The sequence below is a fragment of the Phoca vitulina genome, unplaced genomic scaffold, assembly GCF_004348235.1.
Source record: "Phoca vitulina isolate PV1807 unplaced genomic scaffold, GSC_HSeal_1.0 scaffold52, whole genome shotgun sequence".
Lineage (NCBI taxonomy): Eukaryota > Metazoa > Chordata > Mammalia > Carnivora > Phocidae > Phoca > Phoca vitulina.
The window spans coordinates 10,997,272-11,012,329 of NW_022589755.1; the positions used below are offsets into that span (position 1 = coordinate 10,997,272).

A 15,058-nucleotide genomic window follows, 5' to 3' on the forward strand; every position below is an offset into this window, starting at 1 on the left:
AGTGGGCTTCCGGCCCAGCCTAGAGCCCAGTGCGGGGCTTGAACTCATGACCCTGAGATCAAGACCCGAGCGAGATCAAGAGTCAGAAGCTTAACTGAGTCACCCTGGGGCCCCTCCCAAACACTTTTAATGAACATTTTCGAACATACGTTGGAATAATTTTACAGTGGACGCTTATGCACCCCTTACTTAGATTCTACAGTTAACATTTTTACTACGCTTGCTGAAACACATCCACTCATCTTTCCATCCCTCTGTCTATCCGTCAGTCCTCCTTTCCAGCCCTGGGGAGCTGTGTCACCACTTGCCTCTGCTCCTGTGATAGTCTCTTTATTAAACTCGCCCCAGTCCCTCGATCTGAGTTTGCCGTTTCCGGCCGAGAAGCAGTGGCCTAGCGATGCAGCGGCCAGCGCGAACTGAGAACGGCCTACGTGTCTGACGCTCTCCCAAGGGCTTTGTAGGAAGCCATCTGTTTCATCCCCCTGACGACACTGTGTAGAACCAGAGGCCTGGACACGTGATGCCACTAGCTCAGAGTTGCAGGATCAGTGGCCCGCCCAGGATTTGAATCCAGCAAGCGTCTTACCTGGTAACTCTAAGAGCACCTGGGAGACGCTGGGGGGGAATTTGAAACCAGGAGGTCGGGTTGGTGTTTTGAAAGCGCCCTCTGGCGGCTGCGAGGAGCATTGCCCGCTCCTGGCTTCCTTCTGCGGCTGGTGGGGGGTGGGGGGTGGGGGTGGGGCGGGGTGCGGGACACAACATTCAACTAAATCCTGCCGCAGAGACACTGACGGGTGGGCTCTGCCGGGGTGCCGGTATGTTTTCTTGGAGGAGGTGACGTTGGAGCAGGGCTTTAAGCCTCAAGTAGCAAAGGCGCGAGAGAACCCGCCTTCTTCTGGGAAGAGGGTGCAGCTTTGCGTGGGAGGGAGTCACCCGATGAGGCTGTGGAAATAGGTCGTGGCCCATTTAGGAAAGAACCCTGGTCTTGGGATTTTGTTCTGTAACCCAGTTTGGAGCTTGGGAGCCAGCAAATTTCAAAGACAGAATTGGAGGGTCAGCTCTTTTTTTCTGCCAGTACAGAATTCTAAAAAGAGAGAGAGAGACCATTTCTGTTCATTCTAAAAGCTTTTATGGAGCGTCTTCTGTATATTAGGGATTGATCTGGGGCAGGGTCTGAGTCTGTTTTGTCCACCGTTGTACCCTCAGAGTCCAGAGTCATGGAAAGCCCCTAATGAAAGGAATGAATAAAACTAAAGATATTTGTGGGCGTCTGGGTGGCTCAGTCGGTTAAGCGTCTGCCTTCAGCTCAGGTCATGATCCCGGGGTCCTGGGATCGAGCCCTGCATTGGGCTCCCTGCTCTGCGGGAGGCCTGCTTCTCCCTCTCCCACTCCCCCTGCTTGTGTTTCCTCTCTCGCTGTGTCTCTCTCTGTCAAATAAATAAATAAAATCTTAAAAAAAAAACACACACACAACAAAGAAACCTAAAGATATTTGCTAGGGCACGATGCAGGCAGGACTGAGGTGCTGGGAATGAGGTTGAGGTGCTTGGGGTTACAGGTAAATTTGGAGACAGAGGGGAGTAAAGTGAGAAATAGTCACTCTCTATAGCATTAGGTTAAAAAATAAGTCATCTGATTTTTATGGTCATTTCTTACGTTCTGGGGTTTTAGGATGAGGATCACACAGCAGAAATACCTGATTCTGGAATAAACCATGAAATCATTCCTGTACGTGCTGGGACACACCTTTGGTGCCTTCTCAGATGGAGCCCTTGGGCGCCTCCTTCCTGCTGAGCCCAGCAGCGGAGGCACGATGGTTGGTGAGTTACGAAGTCCTGACTTCAATCCTGAGCAGACGGGCTCAAGCTCTTAATCCTTTCTCTCTGTTGTTTAAATTACCTTTTACTAGAATTTCATGTTTCTCCTAAGCCGGTGCTTTTCCTTTTTCTTTCTTTCTTTTTTTTTCCCCAAGGGGTGTTATTGACTATGTAGGCATTCCTTTACACCGGGATACCTGGTCTGATGGCATCTTTGTGTCAGAGGCTCATCTCCAATCTGACAGTTATCGAAATTCAGAGCAACGTAAACTCCCAGTCACATAGTCCCCAGACCCGAAGACTCCCGGTTCCTAGAAATGCCATGCGTGTTATACAGAACTATGTGATCAAAAATTCTTTAAGTCCTCCCCCCAAATGTGGGAGGAGGAGGCGGTGTGGGCAGGACTCAGCCGTGGAAGAAAAGGAGAGAGGCCAAGATGTCTTTTCACAAAGGAGGTGAATGAGGGAAATGAGACTATTACTAAAAACAGTGAGCTCTCAAAACACGGCAGCAGCCTCCCTTCTCACTCAGGGGAGAGGCCCGTGGCCTCACCGTGGCCTCACCGTGGCCCACAGGCCCCTCGGGGTGCAGCTCCCACTTCCTGTCTGCCTTCCACCTGCTTGCACGCTGCCCTCCTGTCCAGCCATGCCGGCCCCCTCAACGATCCGCACCAACAGAGGCCCGTTCCCTCCTCAGGACCTTTGCACTTGCTGTTCCCTCTGCCTGGAATGCCCATCCCCCCACCATCTGCAATGTCACCTGCACTTTGCAGTGTTCGCTGTGCGCTAAGGACAGTTCTAAGCAATTTATACACATTAACTCCATGAATCGCTTTCTTCATGAAGTCTTCCCAGGCGGTCCTAGTTGAACACCCCTCACCCCTGCACAACACACCCCTTGACACTTTTATCCTTCCCTACTTCATTTGTTTTTAACACTTCCCTACCATATTTTAACACTGGGGCTGCCGTATCGTATAGTTAGCTCTGCCCTGTCTATCGTCTGTCCCCCCTGCTCCCCACTAACATGTAAGTTCGTCGGGGCAAAGATTGTGTCTGTCTCGATCACTGCTGTGTCCCCAGTATTGGGGACAGTGACTGGCATTCAGTCGGTGCTCTGTGTATATTCGTGGAACAGATGTATGGAGTTCTTGAGTTTGAAGTGCCATCCACGAATCATGTCATTTCATCCTCACATCCAATTCTGTGAAGTGGAAGGTCTTAGTATTGGACCCATTTTACAGATGGGGGAGTGGAGCTTCTGAGAGGTGAAGTCACCTTCCTGAGAATGCACAGCTTGCAGCAGGGGGCCATCTGGCTCTGGGACCAACTTGGTTTTTTTTTTGTTTTTTTTTTAAGATTTTATTTATTTATTTGACAGAGAGAGACACAGCGAGAGAGGGAACACAAGCAGGGGGAGTGGGAGAGGGAGAAGCAGACTCCCCGCCGAGCAGGGAGCCCGATGCGGGGCTCAATCCCAGGACCCTGGGATCATGACCCGAGCCGAAGGCAGACGCTTAACAACTGAGCCACCCAGGCACCCCCCAACTTGGTTTTTAACCATCTAGATGTTACTGCCCTTGTTGAGGGGACAGTGGAGGGGGTGGTATTTCAGCCACGGGACAGCACCCACAAACGCTCAGGCGGGGCAGGCTGCATGGAGGGTGCCCCGGAAGTACCCAACCTCTCAGAGGTGGGTGGAGGTTTGCCTGGCTCGCTCTTCCTCTCCCTGTCAATGGTTTCTGGGAGGAATTACCATGAAACTCGAAATGAGTGTTTTAGGGAACAGATTGGGTTTTAGATTTCCTGCCAGGTTACAAAGGATGGGAGTGATTCCTCCCAGGAGGCTTGACTTCCAATTATTTTGGTATTTTTACAGAATTGAACTAAAATTCTCATAGCATAAAACTAGCCATTTTATTTATTTTTTTAAAGATATTTATTTATTTATTTATTTATTTATTTATTTGACAGAGAGAGACACAGCGAGAGAGGGAACACAAGCAGAGGGAGTGGGAGAGGGAGAAGCAGGCTCCCGGCCGAGCAGAGAGCCCGATGCGGGGCTCGATCCCAGGACCCTGGGATCATGACCTGAGCTGAAGGCAGACGCTTAACGACTGAGCCACTCAGGTGCCCCCAAACTAGCCATTTTGTAGTGTATAATTCAGGGGCACCTGGGTGGCTCAGTCGGTTAGGCGTCTGCCTTTGGCTTAGGTCACAATCCTGGGGTCCTGGGATTGAGCCCCGCATCAGGCTCCCTGCTCAGTGGGGAGTCTGCTTCTCCCTCTCCCTCTGCCCTTCCCCCCACTCATGCTTTCTCTCTCTAATAAAATAAATAAAATCTTTTTTTTTTTTTTTAAAGATTTTATTTATTTATTTGAGAGAGAGAGAATGAGAGACAGAGAGCATGAGAGGGAGGAGGGTCAGAGGGAGAAGCAGACTCCCCGCCGAGCAGGGAGCCCGATGCGGGACTCGATCCCGGGACTCCAGGATCATGACCTGAGCCGAAGGCAGTTGCTTAACCAACTGAGCCACCCAGGCGCCCATAAAATAAATAAAATCTTAAATAAAGTGTACAATTCAGTAGCATTTCGTACATTCACCGTGTTGTGCGATCACCACCTCTCTCTTGTTCCAAAACGTTTCATCACCCCAAAAGGACTTCATGTACCCATGAAGCCCTGACTGCCCATCTCTCCCTCCCACAGCCCCTGGTAACCACCAGTCTGCTTTCTGTGTGGGTCCTCTGTTCTGGGCATTTCATCAAAATGGGATCGAACAACATGTGACCTTTTGGTTCTGGCTTCTTTCACTTAGCATCACGTTTTCATCCACAGTGTGGCATGGATCAGTACTGCATTCCTTTTTACAACTATATAATATTCCGCTGTATAGATATGCCACACCTGGCTTATCGATTCCTCTGGTGATGGGCATCTGGGTTGTTTGGCGATATTTTTTTAATATCATAAATAATACACAGACTCAGTCTTGCTATAAGAATTCAAAGGATACCAACTCAGATAGAGTCAAAGGTGAGTTTCCTTGTCAAGATCCCTCCCCGCCCTACCCCCCCGCCACCCCTCCGCAGGAGCCTCTTTCTCCTTAGTTCCAGGAAGGGGCAATCATCCCGTGGGGATTTTCCTCTTAGGACCCCGGGAGAGGGAGACACTGCATTTTGTGGATAAAAGTGCCAACAGTAAAGCAAGGGCCGACACTTTCTGGACACTCACCATGACCCAGGCACTGTTCTGAGCGCTTTCCACATAGTAACACATTTAATTGTTGCAACGATAGCATGCACGGTCCTCGTTCCTCGTGATCCCGTCACTGCCCGCCGCTCGGACACCACCTCCTGCCACCCTGCTCCCTGCCCAGTTCGCTCCTTTCTTCGTGCACGCCGACCGCATGCCTGCCTCCTGGCCTTTGACTGGCTGCACCCTCTCCAGCTGTGCCGAGCTCCCTCTCCCTCTTCTTCCTGCGTCTCTGGCAGGTCACCCACTCCCAGGGGCCTTCCCTGAGCACCCGATCAAAAGCAGCCTCTCTTCTCCCTCACCCCCGGGTCCTCCATCCCTTCCCTCTGCTGGGCTGCTCTTCCCCGCTGTTCTCTCCACCTGACATTCTGTCCGAGATCTCCTTTATTTAAGCTGACTTCACAGGCGGGCGGTTGGAGCAGCGTTGGCCCGCTGGGTCTCCTGGGGTCGGCTGTGTTGGCTCCCAGGTCTGCGGGGTGGCTGGGAGACTTGGTTTCCCTCCAAGTGTCTGCCGCCTTCCAGTGGGCTAGCCTGGGCTTGTCCTCGTGCAGGTGCAAAAGGACAAGTGGAAACGTGCAAGGCCCCTCAAATGAGACCCAGGCTTGAAACCGGCACTCTGTCACTTGCACCTCATTCCGTGGGCGAAAGCGAGGCACGCGGCCACGCCAGTCCTGTGACCACGGGAAGGACCGCGGCCGGCGGTGCAATCTCCATAGCTCCCATCAGCTCGGGGCTCTTGCCTTCTGCTCCTGGGCAGGGGAGGTGGGAGGCCTTTTGAGAGAGGACCCCGGGGAGCTCCCCTGCGGGGCTTCTCTGAAGGAAACCCTCAGGCTCAGAGTGGACAGGGTTTGTGTGGTGGAAGGGAACAGAACAGGAGAGGTGGCTCAGCAGAACTGTTGTGTCTGCGTTTCTCATTTGGGTGTGGTTGTCTGCAGGAGGCTGGCCGGAAGCTTTGACGGCATCCATGTTTGCGGGTTGATGAGCGAATGCCTTGACATTATTTAATTGTAATTAGTCACTGCATTACCTGTTTTTTTTTTTTTTTTAAAGATTTTATTTATTTATTTATGGGCGCCTGGGTGGCTCAGTGGTTAAGCGACTGCCTTCGGCTCAGGTCATGATCCTGGAGTCCCTGGATCGAGTCCCGCATCGGGCTCCCTGCTCGACAGGGAGTCTGCTTCTCCCTCTGACCCTCCCCCCTCTCATGTGCTCTCTTTCTCATTCTCTCTCTCTCAAATAAATAAATAAAATATATATAAAAAAATTTTTATTTATTTATTTTTTAAGTCCTCTCTACACCCAACGTGGGGCTCAAACTCAAACCCCAAGATCAAGAGTCACATGCTTTTCTGACTGAGCCTGCCAGGCGTCCCCTGGGGTTTTTAATCTAGATTAGTTAATTTTGATCTATCAAATGTACATCAATCTAGGTTTTCCTTGATTTTTGTCTTTAGCTCAATGAAGAATTCGTTTGTAAGTAAAGGTGCAGGCGAGGGTTTTATGCATCCCAAGATCTTTTGTTTTTTGTTTTTTTTTAAGTCATCTCTACTCCCAGCGAGGGGTGTAGACAACATGGGGCTCAGAACCACAACCCCGAGATCAAGAGTTTCATGCTCCACAACTGAGCCAGCCAGGCGCCCCCCCTCCTCCCAAGATCTTTACAGTTCATTCCAACACCTTCCCTCCTAACTCTTATGCAAGCTTCAGGCCTCGCAGACCTGTCTCCCCGCCTGGCTCTTGCACGTGACAAGAGGAGGCCGCTTAATTGTCACAGCCAGAAGGATGATTATCTCGTTTACAAGTGAGAGAAATTTAGTGGTTTGCACACGCCAGTTTCCCAGGACTTTTGCTGCTTATAAAAATAATTGGACCCAGATAGTTCTAGACCCTCCCCGGGCAAAGTGAGGCTGGCTGGGCTGTCACCAGCAGATTAGAGACAGCCGTCTTGGCACGGGGGCTTGTCTCTGCAGTACGTAGACGGGAGCAGTCATTCTTCCAGTAACTCTGGGTGTGGGTGGCTCCTGGTTCCTGGTGTCCTGGAGTGGCCTCCCTGTCCTCAGGGCTCACAGCCTTTGAGAGGCTCATGCCTGTAATAACAGTGAAGCTTTTACAGCTGATCCGGCAAACCCAAACCCCGTCTTCCACCGTTGGAAGAGGTATTGTTCCTCATGATGCCTTTGGAGTGTTCATTAATTTCCCTGTGTTTTACCAATCAGAACTCAGTTTTTCTGGTCCTTGGTCTAGGAACAGAGGGGGACGACCAGTACATCCTGGCCACTCAGGGATGGTATTCTGGCCCAGAGCTAAGGACCGGGTTCAAGTGTTGGGCTTTTGCAATGTCGAAGTTACTCCTGACTCCCCCACCTCCACCGCCGTGCCCTCCACAGTGTCCCTAAGGGCTTCCCCAGCACTGGCCATCAGACCAGGAACAAGTGTCCTGTCACCCAGTTTGGAGCTGGAAAGGACATGATCAGCCCCACACTCCGGCACCCTCAGCCTGTGCCCACCAACCTCCTGGGAAGGCTGCCCCCTTGTAGGGCCAGCCCAAGGATTAGAAAGTGCTGCCAGACAGAGTCTTGAGGCCGCCGACCCCTTGCAGTTTGGGACCCGAGGGTTGCATGTGTTCCAGCTGTGAGGGGACAAGCTTGCCGCTCCCAGGCCACGTCCACTTGTGACTTTCTACGTCTCCTACTCCTATAGTAGAGCCACACTGCTTGGGTTCGAGTCCTCGTTCTGCACTAGCAAGCATGCCTTGGTGTCTTATTTAGATGTCCCGTGCCTTGGTTTCCCCATCTGTACAATGGGGATAATAAAAGCCCTGACCTTAGAGTGTTGCTGTGAGGATGAGATCAGTTGACACATGGACAGTGCTTCAACCCCTCTGTGCTCGTAGACATCCCCAAATACTGACTGTTGATATTATACGTAATTACTGGGGGGGGGGGGGGGCGGGGCGGGGTCAGAGTCTTCCAGGCGCTCCTTCCTGCTGTGAGCACTGAGAAGGGCAGATTCAGGGCCTGAGGTGGCTGTGTAGGAAATGATGAGTGTATTTATTTATCTATTCTGCTGCTGACAGGCATTTGGGTCACTTCCAGTGTTTGGCAATGACAGATAGTACTGCTAGGAACATTCTTGTCAAGGTCCTTGGGTGGACACACCTGTGTATTTCTGTCAAATATGTAGGCAGAAGTGGCAGTGCGGGGTCCAAGGGTGTGCATGGGTTAAGCTAAGGTGGTTGTGTGTACTTACTGAATGTTGAACCATGAGATTGGGTGTCCTATCTGTTTATTTGTTTATTTTATTATTTATTTGAGAGTGAGCACAAGCAGGGGGAGGAGCAGAGGCAGAGGGAGAAGCAGCTTCCCCGCTGAGCAAGGAGCCCAATGCCGGGCTCGATCCCAGGACCCTGAGATCATGGCCTGAGCCAAAGGCAGCTGCTTAACCGACTGAGCCCCCCAGGGGCCCCTGCCTGTCCTGTTTAAATAAATGAAGGAAATTAAGATGTACAACTGATGTGGGAAACAAAGACAGAGGGAAATGTTGGTAAGATTAAATGTCCTTATAACCTGCAGGCCATTGACAAATACTTGAGGCAGAGAGAGTATAATGTTCCTCCCGGAAACTCCCAACTGTCTTAATGTTAATGCTTTGCTAGAGGGAAAAACCACCTTAGTTTGACAACAGCAAGGCTTCCAGGATCCTGTGTCTTCTTTAGCGTATGAAAGTCCTTTTGGAACTTCCCTTTGTCTTTACCTCCCTCAACTCTGAAATGTAGAATCAGCTGCTCCTCACAATGCTGAGGCAGCAGCTCTTTCTGCCCCTTGCTTTAATAAAACCACCTTTTCGCACCAAAGACATCTCAAGTCTTAAGAATTCTTTCTCGGCCATCGGCCCCGGACCCCAACAACACTACTCCAAAATCACGTCACAACTGCAGACACCCGCAGGTTGCCCAGACACACGTGGAGTTGAGTGTGTGCGTTTCCAGTTGCTGCTGTACCAAGTGACCACAAGTTTAGCGGCTTAAACCAACACACGCCTATTATCCGCCTATTACCTTATAGTTTCTGGAGGTCAGAAATCTGAAGTAGGTCTTACAGGGCTAACATCAAAGACCGTGTTTTGTCGGGGAGCCGGAATTCCTGTCCCCTTCAAGGTCCTTCTAGCTGGACTGAGAATCCAGTTGACATGAGACACGTTAACAGGAGGAAATCATATTTCACGGGTGTACACACGGGGGATCCACACAGACAAGGAAATTCCAGACACTCAGGCAAAAAGAGGTCTATATATGTCCTTCTGGATGGGGAAGTGGGTGGGTGGCTGGGACTTCAGAGGAAAGGAATACAGTTTACACAAAGATGAAAAACAAATGTTTGGTAAACAAATGTTTGCCGGGCCACTCAGACACAAGGGGATAAAGGGAGGACTTTGATCAGAGTGGCCTTGCTAGGCTCCCCGCTGTGCACCATGCCTAGTTCATATCATAATGTAGTTACCTATGGTGATGGCTCTCTTCCCGGGGCAGGGCCCCTATCTAAATTCTTTTAGATTGAGTTGGGGGGGGGGGGGTTGGTTACAGAGCTTTTCCTGCATCTGCTGGGTTTCGATTGCTTTTTTTTTTTTTTTAGATTGTATTTATTTGAAAGACAGTGCATGCGTGAGCGATGGGGAGGGGCAGAGGGAGAGGGAGAGAGAGAACCTCAAGCAGACTCTTCGCTCTCGGGAGTCCAGTGAGGGGCTCAGTCCCACGACCCTGAGATCATGACCTGAGCCGAAATCAAGAGTTGGATGCTCAACTGACTGAGCCACCCAGGAGCCCTTCGATTGCTTTTTTAACTCAAAAAGCCTTTATGCCAAATTGGCGCATCTTGGGGCGGCGCGCCGTTTGTCCCTACGGTTCTTACAGAGGCTCTAGGGGAGAATCCCCTCCTTGAGTTTTCCAGCGTCCAGAGGCTGCCTGCATTCCTTGGCTCCTAGCCAAGCTACTCTGACTTCTGCTTTTGTTCTCATTTCTGCTTCTGTGACTCTGATCCTCCTGCGTCCGTCCTTCTTGCCTGGTGTAATCCAGGATAACCTCCCCATCTCAGGGTACTCATGAGGTCACTACAAGGTCACTTTTGCCAGGTAAGGTAACATATTCACAGGCCCGGGGGATGAGGCTGTAGAAATCTTTGGGGGAGGGGGCCATTATTCTGCCTCCCCGCATTGAGGTACAGAGCTCTGAAAGCTACAGAAAGACTGGCGAAACCCTTTGGGCCGTCAGGTTCTAGAAAAGAACATAGAAGGTTCTAGAAAAGAACATAGGTTCTAGAAAAGAACATAGAAGGTTCTAGAAAAGAACATAGGTTCTAGAAAAGAACATAGGAGCCAGAACAGGCTCTTTTCATCTCCAGCTCATCAGCTTTCTAATACCTGCTTGGCCCCCAGAAGAAGTGAGATGCCAGGTGTTCCTCTTTCAGTTACTGACATTTCCTCTCTTAATACTAACTCAGATAATGACATTGAGCTCTTCTTCTCTGACAGGTGATGTTCTGAGAGTTTCCTAAGGGTGAACTCATTTCACGCTAACAACAACAGCACCACCACCACCAACAACCACATCACAAGGTATGTACTATTATTATTTCCACTGTACAGATGTGGAAACTGAGGCATAGAGAAGTTAAGGAACAGTCCCAAGGTCACACAGCTAGGAAATGGCAGAACTGGGATTCAAGTCTTTGCCTTAAAAGGGCTACACTCTTCTGTAGTGAGGCCGGCGTCATTACACAGTATTTTTAGTCTGGGGCTCAGGCTGTCCAAAGTGCCCAGGAGCACACAACCCTCTGCTTCCTGGGACATTTCCTGAGTTTTCCCAGAGGACTGGGGAAGACTTGAGAGAGGGGAGAGAGCCACCTTGTGGCAAGAGAGGGAAACTGAGAACCTGGCCCCATTCTCCATGTGTACATTCCACTGGGCCACCAGCCCTGCATTCTGGTATTGCAGGTCTTGAAAGTACTGACACACGTTATTTATTCTATTTTATTTAAAATTTTTAAGAATTTTAACTTTTTTATTGGGGTATAACTTAGAGCACAAAACTTAGGTGTACAGCTCAATGAATTTGTATATATGCATATATATCTATGAACTTATACACGTGAATGTATATGTAACAACCACCTAGGTCAAGATATAGAATATTCTAACGTTCTAGAAGGTTCCCTTGTGCCCCCTTCAGTCAACACCATCCAGAGCTAACCACTTTCTGATTTCTCTCACCGCAAGTTAGGTTTGCCCGTTCCTGATATTTATATAAAAGGAATCGTACAATTATATATTCTTCTGTCATTGGCTTCTTTCACTCAGCATTATGTCGTGAGAGTCCACCATATTGTTGCATGCGGCAGGATTGTTACTTTTAAACATCACTGTAAAGCATTTCATTTTGTGACTATGCCACATTTATTTCTCAAGTCTATTGTTGGTGGACACTTGGGCTATTTCTAGTTTTGAGCTTTTATGAATAGAGCTGCCAGGAGCATTCTTGTATGTGGATATATGCAATCACTTTTCTTGGGTAAATACCCAGATGTGGAATTGGTAGGTCATAAGGCATACATAGATAGAGTCCTAGCAGGTACTACCAAACAGTTTTTCCAAAGTGCGTACTGGTATTTTTGATTCCATGATATGATTATTTTCAGTATTTTTAAAAAGTCAGAAATTGGAGTCATTTGTCTGAGACACACAGAAAATCAAACACTGCATTGAAAGTTTGTCCTGAACAAAGTTTGCTCATTTCCATTTCCTTCCCTTGTTTGTAAAGCTGCCAAAGTAACATTGTTTTTGCATTTCTTGGGTTCCTAGGAAGAGAAATTGAACATTATTTCCAGTCTCCCAGCACACTGGGATGATTTACCAGTAATGCCATTGTCTAAGGGCCTGGATCCATTGGCGGCCCTCACCCCAGAAGCACCATTCACAGATGCTGCCCCGCGGTGCATCATTTACATAGACTGCTGTGCTAGGACCCTACTTCTCTTCCCTTAGGATAATTTTTTTTTTAAAAAAAATCAAGATTTTCTTTCCTAATTATCCCATTTGGACCTAACACCTAAGTTTGAACCCTGGAGGAATAGTGCGGTGGCGGAGGGCACTGTTTGGAAAACACTAGTGACCAAAGTCATAGAATGAATAGTTACTGGGTACCTGTTCTGTTCCAGGCACTGTTTTAGTCACTGGGTCTATAGGAGGGAACAGAACAGACAGAAATCCCTGCTTTTGTGGGACTTATTTTTCTAAGGAGGGAGACAAGACTATAAACAAGTATGACATATGATGGTGATAAGTACAGGAGAGAAAAGAGGTGGGGAAAAGGGAATGCCTGGGTGGGGAGGGGATGGTTGTAGTTGTAATAGGGGCAGTCAGAGAAGGTTTCATTGAGAAGGGGACTTTTGTGTAAAGACCTGAAAGAGGTGGCACCCTAGATCAGAAGGAACGGTAAATGCAAATGTCCTGAGGTGGGAGCATGCCTGGTGCATTGGTGAAACCAGAAGGAGGCCAGTGTGACTGGACTGACCCAAAGGATGTGTCGTAGGAGATGAGGTCAGAGAGATCAAGGAGTGGGACAGAGAGTGTAGGACCTTGTAGACCTTTGTAAGATCTTTGACTTTGACTCTGAGTGCGATGGAGAGCCATTGCAAGGTTTTGCGAAGAGCTTTTAGACTTATTTTTGAAAAGAATCACTCTGGCTGCTGTGTTGAGAATAGAATGGGGATCAGGGAGGGCAAAGGCTGAAGCATTGAACCATTGGCTATTGCAGGAATCAAGGTGGGAACGGTGGTGTTTGGACAGGGAAGTGGCAGTGGAGGTAATGAGAAATGGTCAGATTCTAGAGGAATTTTGAATATATGTAGGATATGCTAATGGATTGGATATAGCACAAGAGAGGAAGAGAGGATGATTAAGCATAACTCCCAATGTTGTGGTCTGAGTAGCACACTTAAAAAAAAAAACACCTTTTATTATGGGCAATTTCAAACATGTATGTAAGTAGAAAAAATCGTGTAGGAAACCCCAGGTAGCTACCAACCTACCAACAAGCTTCAAAAATTATCACCTTATGGTCAATTTCATTTTTTCTATGCCCCACCCATTCTCTGTCCCCTACTATATTGAAGCAAATCTCAGTCTTACTTGCATTTTATATGTAAATCCATCAGGGGGCGCCTGGGTGGCTCAGTTGGTTCAGCATCTGCCTTCTGCTCAGGTCATCATCTGGGCGGGGGAGGGGGTCCTGGGATCTACCTGGGTGGGGCTCCCTGCTCAGCGGGGAGTCTGTTTCTCCCTCTCTCTCTGCCCCTCCCCTCTCCCCCCCTGCTCGTTTCTCTTTCTCAAATAAATAAGTAAAATCTTCTAAAAATATGTAAATCCTTCAGTATATTTCTTCAAGGAGATAAGCCTCCCCTTTTCTTACTAAACACGACACAAAAAAATTTATTATACCTGTTAATAGTTGACTCTCTAACAGAGACCACCAAAATCTCAGCGGTACCACAAAAGGGAAAATCAAGGAAGGCTGTTTGAGGCAAGCTCTTCATACCAAGAAACTGGCCAGGATTAGGCAAGGATTGTGGCACAATAGTTTAGGATTGGTGAACACAACAAAATGAGGGTCTTGAAACAGTCTTGATAAGCAAGCTGTTGTCTGATAAGTGAGCTTTTACAGATTTTTCTTCTAGGCAAGACTTTCTTGGAACAAACCATCGCCACGTTGAAATACATGGTTTCAGTTCTTGTGTCAGATAGAATTTAAAATACCTATTACGGTTAAATAGCCAGTTGATTAATAGATTTCCTTTCTTGTCTCATAAAAATATTTTTCCTGGTTTTTCAAGTCAGCTTCCAAGTGAGGTCCACACATTGCATTTGATTTTGTGTTTTTTTTTTTTTTATTTTTTTTTATTTTTTTTATTTTTTATTTTTTTTTGATTTTGTGTTTTTAAGTCTCTTTTAAGTTATAGCTTCACCTCTTTTTTTTTTCTCTAAACATAATTTTTGACAAAGCCAGGTCATACAGAGTTCCCACAGCCTGGATTTTGCTGATTGTATACATGTGGTGTCATTTAACATGTTCCTTTGCCCCATGAGTTCCCTTTAATTTGGTAGTTAGAACTGCTGATCTAAGTTTAAAAAAAAAAAACATGGCAAACAGTGGGAAGATGGAAGAATTGGAAGCACCAGGAATCTGTCTCTCCATCTAGACTACAGTTGCTTTGGCAGAATCTCTCTGATACAACTATTTTGGAACTCTGGAGTCTGTTGAAAGCTTTCAGTTTCCAGTGGAAGGCATGGATGGTAAATTGTAGTTAATTTGGGTTCTTTTTTTTTTTTTTAAAGATTTTATTTATTCATTTGAGACACAGAGATACAGAAAGAGAGAGCATGAGCAGGGGGAGAGGCAAACAGTGAGGGAGAAGCAGGCTCCCTGCTGAGCCAGGAGCCTGATGTGGGGCTTGATCCCAGGACCCTGGGATCATGACCTGAGCTGAAGGCAGACACTTAGCCAACTGAACCACCCAGGCGCCCCTGATATGGGTTTTTAACATAGTAGCAGCTACCCATCCACCACCCCAGCCACGTGACAGGCTGTCATGCATGTGTTCCAGGAGCAACTTGCATGCAGCTGTGGGAGCCCATGTGGGCAATAAGGACTCTGTTCTCCAGATACTGGGGATCTGTGCTCTGATTGCTGATTACTGCTTCTGATCACAGAGGTGCAGACAAAGAGGTGGGCAGTCATGGTTATTGCACCTTCCTCTTTGTCGCAAGCCCCTTTCTCTCCAGCTTAAGTGACTTCCAGGGGATGTGAAGGGCTAGCACCTTTTCTCCTTCCTTCACTTTTGCTTTTTCCCCTTTCAGAGCTAGACATTAAAGACTAGGATATTCTAAAAATAACTACATATACGGGGAATATTAGAGAGTGACTGCGCATGCCCAAGG

General features: G+C 48.1%; 1 long non-coding RNA gene across 1 annotated transcript; it reads left to right on the forward strand.

Moving 5' to 3' along the window:
• The first annotated feature begins 502 nt into the window (after positions 1-502).
• Positions 503-10,681, forward strand: LOC116622296. Its single transcript, XR_004297552.1, has 3 exons — positions 503-589; positions 1,672-1,820; positions 10,598-10,681. It is a non-coding gene; the product is annotated as an uncharacterized LOC116622296 (long non-coding RNA).
• Positions 10,682-15,058: the final 4,377 nt, after the last annotated feature.